Here is a 9,186-nt window from a genome sequence, read left to right on the forward strand (position 1 = left end):
TATTCCTCTTTCTCTCGGTCTATAAGCCGTGCTGTAAAGGTATTCCTACTTCTCTTGGCCTATAAACAAAGAATTTTAGGCATGAGTTTACTGTCACCTTGCTCCCAGAAGTTTGTAAAGGCCTTATTGTAACTTATTGGTAGATTTTCCGGGGCACCTCCTCAAAAACGTCACCGAGATTCTATCGACTTCTTCATCCATTGAGTAAGTCATAGAGTTGTACAGCAGACCCTTTGGTCCAACCCGTCCATGCCGACCAGATATCCTAAATTAATCTAGTCCCATTTGCCAGCATTTGGCCCATATCCCTCTAAACCCTTCCTATTCATGTACCCATCCAGATGCCTTTTAAATGTTATAATTGTACCAGCCTCCACCACTTCCTCTGGCAGCTCATTCCATACACGCACCACCCTCTGTGTGAAAAAGTTGCCCCTTATGTCCCTTTTAAATCTTTCCCCTCTCACCTTAAACCTATGCCCCTCTAGTTTTGGATTCCCCCTACCCTGGGGAAAAGACCTTGGCTACTCACCCTATCCATGCCCCTCATGATTTTATAAACCTCTATAAGGTCACCCCCTCAGCCTCCGACGTTCCAGGGAAAATAGCCCCAGCCTGTTCAGCATCTCCCTGTAGCTCAAACCCTCCAACCCCAGCTACATCCTCGTAAATCTGTAAAACCCTTTCAAGTTTCACAACATCCTTCCTACAGCAGGGAGACCAGAATTGAACGCAGTATTCCAAAAGTGGCCTCACCAGTGTCCTGTCCAGCTGCAACATGACCTCCCAACTCCTATACTCAATGCACTGACCAATAAAGGCAAGTGTACCAAACACCTTCTTCACCGCCCTGTCTACCTACGACTCCATTTTCAAGGAACTATGCATCTGCATCCATAGCTGTCTTTGCTCAGTAACACTCCCCATGGCCCTGCTATTAACTATGAAAGTCCTGCCCTAATTTGCCTTTTCAAAATGTGCTATGTTACCTTATTGGATATTCCATAGGGTTGACCAGACGAAGGGGATTGTTTGTTTATCAGCAAATTGTTTGGGGAATGCAGGAGGTATGGGAGAAGAACATGGCTGAGCAAGAGCCAAGGCAATGTGGGAGACTCCTGCCTGTTTCTTGCTTACAGACCGTCTTTCCTCCTCAGGATCTCCTCTCTGGTGGATGTACACTGTTGCTTCTGGTAACCTGCATGGTCTCTCACTCCTGAACCACTGTGTGTCATACAGCACACTCCTCACCCTCAAACGACTTGCCAGGCTGTTTCATTTCGCATTCATCTGGACAATTTGCAAGAATACAACGTAAAGAGGAATATCAGTTTATACCGAATTAGAAGACCCGTAGAATCATACAGCGCGGAAACAGACCCTTCGGCCCAACCAGTCCAGGCTGACCATAATTCCCAAACTAAACCAGTCCCACCTGCCTGCTCCTGGCCCATGTCCCTCCAAACCTTTCCCTATTCGTGTCCTTATCCAAATGTCTTTTAAACATTGTAACTGTACCCACATCCACCACTTCCTCTGGAAGCTCATTCTACACACTGTGTAAAAAAGTTGCCCCTCATGTCTTTTTAAAACCTTTCTCCTTTCACCTTAAAAATATGTCCCTTTAGTTTTAAGGTCCCCTACCTTAGGGAAAAGACTTTGGCTATTTACCTTATCCATGCCCCTCAACAAGGTCACCCCTCAGCCTCCTACACTCTAGGGAACAAAGTTCCAACCTATCCAGTCTATTTTTAGAATTCAAACCCTCCGTTCCCGATAAATCTTTTCTGAACCTTAAGAGAGCAATGAATTATTGGCAAGTGGACTCTAATTAGTGGAGGCATTTGAGGATTTTACTTTTGGAATAAGTACTGAGCAATGTTACCTTATTGGATATTTCATAGGATTTACCAGGAGAAAGGGAGTGTTTCGTTATCAATTAGTTGACGTCCGACAGTTAACTGCCAAGTTGTTTAAATTTGCACCATGTAAGTTGACTCTGACTAGTCATGGCATTGCCTTGAGGGATGATGCTGAAAATGACTATCTTAGGAACGTCATTCTTATATAACCAGTATAACACTGGCACTGAAATTCCTCCACCACATTCCTCACTTGAGAGCAGGATGTAGCCATTCGGGATAATCTTACAGACAGCTGCAAAATCAGCTTTTGGGACGGGGAATTCAGCCCCTTTCCTTTACATTGGCATCTCTCGCTGATGAGTTTTCAAGATGGAAATCTTCGATGAAATGTGTCCTTTCTTCAGCAAACGCCCTCGGAACAAGTGGGTGATGGAGCCCAGATATATCGTTTCACCACATTGCTTCTGATCAGTGCTTGTTTCAGTTTCTCCTGGCAAGTTCAATCTCAAATTTGAAGCAGAATCATGTGTTAAAAGCAGACTTTCAAACAGTTGTATCTCACTTAATCGGTCACATGTTTAGTGCCAGATTTCATCTTGTCCAAATCAACTCTTGCAGTCTTCCTTAGAGGGAACACAGAGGGGCTACTTATTAGAGGTGGTACGTTATTGCAAATGGAGGGTCAATGCCAGAGCAGAATTACAGCAGTTGGGAATTGCACACTGGACAGGATTTCACAAGAAGACAGAAAACCGGCAAAAGGAACATCCACATATTCTGTCTTTGTCACATGTTCTATGACTGGAATACAGAAAATTAACTTAATAAAGTGAAGTTTGCCAAAACTGGTAATGGTGTACCATCACTAACAGAGTATAGAGAAGAGGAAGTTACAGTTCAGTTACATGTGCGGTATTCTCCAAAATGGAGTCTTAACCAGGCTGAGGTCATACAGTCAAACAGCAAGAAAACAGACCCTTCGGTCCAACTTGTCCATGCTAACCAGACATAGAGCCATAGAGATGTACAGCACGGAAACAGGCCCTTCGGTCCAACTCATCTGTGCCAACCAGATATCCTAAATTAATCTAGTCCCATTTGCCAGCGTTTGCCCCATATCTCTCTAATCCCTTCCTATCCATGTACCCATCCAGGTGCCTTTTAAATGTTGTCATTGTACCAGCCTCCACCACTTCCTCTGGCAGCTCATTCCATACACGCACCACCCTCTGCGTGAAAAAGTTTCCCCTCAGGTCCCTTTTGAATCTTTCCCCTCTCACCTTAAATCTATGCCCCTCTAGTTTTGGACTCCCCCCAGTCCTGTGGAAAAGACCTTGGCTATTCACCCTATCTATGCCCCTCATGATTTTATAAACCTCTATAAGGTCCCCCCTCAGGGAATAAAACTCTCAGGCTACTGGGCAGCATGGTGGCTCAGGGGTTAGCAGTGCTGCCTCACAGCAGTTCAATTCCAGCCTTTGGTAACGGCATGTGTAGAGTTTGCAAATTCTCCCCGTGTCTGCGTGGGTTTCCTCCCACAGTCCAAAGATGTGCAGGTTAGGGTGGATTGGCCGTGCTAAATTGCCCCATAGTGCCCAGGGATGTGCAGGTTAGGGTGGGTTGGCCGTGCTAAATTGCCCCATAGTGTCCAGGGATGTGTAGGTTAGGGTGGATTGGCCGTGCTAAATTGTCCCATAGTTTCCAGGGATGTGCAGACTGGATGGGTTAGCCAAGGGAAACACAAGATTACAGGGATAGGATGGGTCTGGCTGGGATACTCTTCAGAGAGTCAGTGTTGACCCAATGGGCTGAATAGCCTGCTTCCGCAATGTAGGGATTCTATTCAACTCTCCTTTATAGTTCAAATCCCCCCAACCCCGGCAACATCCTTGTAAATCTTTTCTGCACCCTCTCGAATTTAACAACATCCTTCCTGTAGCAGGGAGAACAGAATTGAACGCAGTATTCCAAAAGTGGCCTAACCAATGTCCTGTACAGCTACAATATGACCTCCCAACTCCTATACTCAATGCACTGGTGTTAAGAGAGTTAAGGTTGGCGTAGACTGGATCACCTGCACTGTAGGGATTCCATGATTCTGTGAAGACATCCCCTCCAGACTGATCTCAAAACTCCTTGACCTTGGTCTTGGCTCCACCCTCTGCAACTGGATCCTCAGCTTTCTGACCCACAGGCCACAATCAGTGAGGATAGGTAACTGCACCTCCTCCACAATAACCTCAACACTGGAGCCCCCCAGTGATGCATCCTCAGCCCCCTACTGTACTCCATGTACACCTACAACTGTGTTGCCAAATTCCGAATGAATACCATCTACAAGTTCGCTGACGACACCACCGCAGTGGGACGGATATCTAACAGCAACGAGTCAAAACACAGAATGGAGATAGAGGGCTTGGTGACGTGGTGCGATGAAAACAATCTGTCTCTGAACGTCGGCAAAACTAAAGAACTGATCATCGACTTCAGAGAGAAAGGAGGAGAACACGCCCCTATCTACATCGATGGAACTGAGCGTGAAGATCACCAAGTTCCTCGGAATGATGATAACCGACAACCTGTCCTGGACTACCCACGTAGATGTGATAGTCAAGAAGGCACAACAACGCCTCTTCTTCCTCCGGCAGCTCAGGAAATTCAGCATATCCATAAGGTCCCTTACCAACTTCTACAGATGCACTATTGAAAGCCAACTGTCCGGATGCATAACAGTCTGGTATGGCAACTGCTCTGGCCAGGACCGTGAGAAACTACAGAAGGAGGTGTGCACAGCCCAGACCATCACGGAAGCCAACCTTCCATCCATGGACTCCATTTACATGGCTCGCTGCCGTGGAAAGACTGCCAACTTCGTCAAAGACCCATCGCAACCCGGTAATGCTCTCCTACAACCTCTTCCTTCAGGCAGAAGATACAGAAGCCTGAACACTTGCACAGGCAGGTTCAGGAACAGCTGCTACCCAGCCGTTATCAGACTGTCGAATGGACTCTGTAGGCTCAATGTAGCCCGTACACCTCTGAGTCTTTTTGATCTGTGCATCCTTCGCTTGCTGTGATCTGCCTGTGCCGCTCGTAAACAAAGCTTTTCACTGTATTTCGGTACTCGTGATAATAAAATCAAAATCAATTAATCAATCAATCAAAATCAATCAATCAATCAATTTGGAAAAATAGTGGGAGATCGACAGAAATGGGATTCTCGACGTCAAGAGAGAAAGGCTTGAATTGTAACACCACCCTTTTCTTCCTAAAGTCCTCACAGAAGGTAAAGATTTTAAAGTGAGTCCAGAAAATTTAGCTGGTTTCCAGAGCCAGGTTGACCGAAAACACAAAAAGCGTTTCTGCACTTAACAAGAGTAACTGTTTATCACGGGGGAATAGACTCTTCAGATAAACCGTGTGTGTATAAGTCTACAAATTAGATCTATAGTCTATATAAACTTCCCTCTTACACAGACAGACAAGGGAAAATTAGTAGACAAACAGGAGGCTGGAAGAGCACAGCAAGCTAGGCAACAACTGGAAGAAAGTCAACGTTTCAGGTATTACCCTTCTTCAGTCCCGAAACGTTGACTTTCCTCCAGATACTGCCCGGCTTGCTGAGCTCTTCCAGCCTCCTGTTTGTTTACCTTGGATTCCAGCATCTGTAGGTTTTTTTTGTCTCGAAGGGAAAATTGGTTATGGGTGTAGGAAAACCAAGAAGACAGTTCAGTGGTTCCCATTCACAGATTACTCTTATGCTGGTCAGAGCATTATTTTATCAGTCGTCTTTCTCTAGATGCTTCCCCAGGTTTGCGAGAGAGACAAGGTGTCTTTTTTGTGTTCCATTTGCCTTTCCATAGGTATTATGGGATATGTTAGCTCATCACTGTGTCCTACATAGAGCTCTGCAAGGGTGGCATGGTGGCTCAGTGGTTAGCACTGCTGCCTCACAGCACCAGGGACCCGGGTTCGATTCCACCCTCGGGCGACCGTCTGTGTGGAGTTTGCACATTCTCCCTGTGTCTGCGTGGGTTTCCTCCGGGTGCTCTGGCTTCCTCCCATAGTCCAAAGGTGTGCAGATTAGGGTGGATTGGCCATGCTATATTGCCCAGGGATGTGCAGGTTAGGGTGGATTGGCCGTGCTATATTGCCCAGGGATGTGCAGGTTAGGGTGGATTGGCCGTGCTAAATTGTCCCATGGTGCCAAGAGATGTGCAGGTTAGGGTGCTCTGAGGGTCGCTGTGGACTTGTTGGGCCAAAGGGCCTGTTTCCACACTGTAGGTAATCTATGTCAAGTACACAATAAACCAAATTGAGTTCTGAGGGAAGGGTCACCGGACCCAAAATGTTAACCCTGATTTTTTTTTCTTCACAGATGCTGTCAGACCTGCTGAGCTTTTCCAGAAACTTCTGTTTCTGTTCCTGATTAACAGCATCCGCAGTTCTTTTGGTTTTTAAACCAAATTGTGCACTCCACTTCCTACCCCCCTGTTTTCCTATTGTTTTACAGACAAGGTTGAATATCCAAAATGCAATAGAGGACTGTGACTCAGTTACTTGAGAACCAATCATACAGTTATTGGCTGGCCAAAGGCTTTTGGCTTTTTCCACCGATAACTGGTCACTAGTCCATAGACCAATTAACGTCTGAACTGTATCTGTACACAACCCCTCAGTTTCAGTTTATTTATAGATCAAACTTCAGTTACTGTTTGGTTAAACAACGCAGCAATTCTTTCCAACTGTATTCTTTAACCTCCTCTTCACAGTCTATAAAGCACAAGAATAAACAGAAACAATCTTTGCAGGATTTCCAACCAGGTTTGAAGTCGCACGATGAGAATCTCGCTCATGACAATGAGGAGTCAACTTGCCACACACTATTAACCTGCCATTATAGCCTAATGTCACCTTATTTGTATTCGGTTTCCCATCCTCCCATCTGCCAGTTAGAAACCAGATGTTGAGAATTCCCAATGGAACAAATCTGAACTAGGAATCTGGGGATTCCTCATTGCTACATGATTCTTTAGTCTATAGGGATGAGAGTATAGGAGGCATGATTGGTAAGTTTGCGAATGACTCCAAAATTTGTGGTGTAGCGGGCAGCGAAGAAGGTTACCTCAGAGTACAACGGGACCTAGACCAGATGAGCCGATGGGCCGAGGAGTGGGCAGGCAGAGTTTTATTTGGATAAATGTGAGATGTTGCATTTTAGTAAGACACAGCAGGACAGGAAGTACACAGTTAATGATAGGACCCTTGGAGGTTTTATCGAACAGAGAGACCTAAGGATGCAGGTGCATAGTTCCTTGAAAGTGGAGTCACAGGTAGACAGGACAATGAAGAAGGTGTTTGGTACGCTTGCCTTCATTGGTCATTACATTGAGTATAGGAGTTGGGAGGTCATGTTGCGTCTGTACAAGACATTGGTGAGGGCACATTTGGAATACTGTGTTCCGTTATGGTCTCCCTGCCAATGGAAAGATGTTAACAAATTCAAAAAGATGTGACAAAGATTTACCAAGATGTTGCCGAGATTCGAGGGTTAGAGTTAAAAGGATAGGCTGGGGCTATTTTCCCTGGAGCGTCGGAGGCTGAGGGGTGACCTTATAGAGGTTTATAAAATCATGAGGGGCATGGATAGGGTGAATAACCATGGTCTTTTCCCCCGGGTAGGGGGGAGTCCAAAACTAGAGGGGCATAGGTTTAAGGTGAGAGGGGAAAGATTTAAAAGGGACCTAAGGGGCAACTTTTTTCACACAGAGGGTGGTGCGTGTATGGAACGAGCTGCCAGAGGAAGTGGTGGAGGCTGGTACAATGACAACATTTAAATGGCATCTGGATGGGGACACGAATAGGAAGGGTTTAGAGGAAGCTCTAAGGAAGGACCACTTTACCCAAAACGTTAACTCTGATCTCCCTCCAGAGCTGCTGAGCTTTTCCAGCAACTTCTGTTTTTGTTCCTGACTTACAGCATCCGCGGTTCATTCGGATGTTTGTAAGGTTTAGAGGGACACTGGCCAAACGGGAGTGTGTGTTCAGCTGAGGAAAGCTGGGCAGCATAGGGCCGAAGGGTGTGTTTCCGTGCCCTATGACTCTATGCGGGGGAGCCATCTCGGGTCACGTTCCATGGACAGCGACCGCACACCCACGTCAGCTTGGCATCAGCCTGATGGCACTCTCATGGTACATCTCTGACCCACATCCAACCCGATGCGGCATCATGGCAAAGCTGTGGTTCGCACAGGGAGGGACAGGCACCCATCTCATCCATCCCAACAGGGCATCTCAGAACCGCTCACTCACTCGGCCACCACACAGATGCTTCCGCTTCTGCCTTGCTCCTTCTTTTTTTGGCACGTTAGCCCCCTCAGCCCGAGCTGAAAGGCTCACAGCCCTTTCTGTCCCGCCTCGCTACCTGGCTCAGATAGCAACACAACAGTGAGAGCAGCGAAGGGGTCTGTTTCTGTGCTGTGTGACTCCATCAGGTCAACGGAGGGAAGGGGGCATGGGCATGGTACTGTGGTTGTGACATCCGAGACTGTGCCAATGGCTTTCGGGGCAATCAGGCCGCGCGTGTTTCAACCAGTTGGCCTTATCTTGTAGTCCATGGGGATGTGGTCCTTAGTCAGGCTAGCCTTCAGTCAGGAGATCCTGACACCAGTAAATCATGGGCATCATTTGGATTTTGTGAGCATCTCCCATTTCGACTTGAAATGCTTCTAAAAAGCTTGGGTTGTTGGTGGAGGGGGGCAGTATGTACGCCAGTGCTAGAGAAAACTGAGAAGACCGTACCTCCTACAGACAAGAAACTGTTTAATGAGGCTTCTCAAATGTTGATGATGCGTAACATTTACGCAGGGAGTGTAAACTCAAGCCCAGTGTTGCAGGTCATAGAGTCATACCGCATGGAAACAGACCATTCGGCCCAACCAGTCCGTGCCGACCATAATCCTCAAACTAAACTAGTCCCACCTGCCTGCTCCTGGCCCATGTCCCTCCAAACATTTCCCTGTTCATGAACTTATTAAACTGTCTTTTAAACGTTGTAACTGTACCCACATCCACCACTTCCTCAGGAAGTTCATTCCACACATGAACCACTCTCTGTGTTTAAAAAAAAACGTTGCCCCTCATGTCTTTTTAAAATTTTTCTCCTCTCACCTTAAAAATAATCTTGTAATCCTCCGACCCTAGGGAAAAGACACCTATCATTCACCTTATCTATACCCCTCATGATTATATAAACCTCGATAAGATCACCCCTCAACCCCCTACGCTCCAGTCTCTCCCCATAACTCAAACCTTCAATATC

Source organism: Rhincodon typus, chromosome 43 (genome assembly GCF_021869965.1).
Source record: "Rhincodon typus isolate 14 chromosome 43, sRhiTyp1.1, whole genome shotgun sequence".
In the NCBI taxonomy this organism is placed as follows: Eukaryota; Metazoa; Chordata; class Chondrichthyes; order Orectolobiformes; family Rhincodontidae; genus Rhincodon; species Rhincodon typus.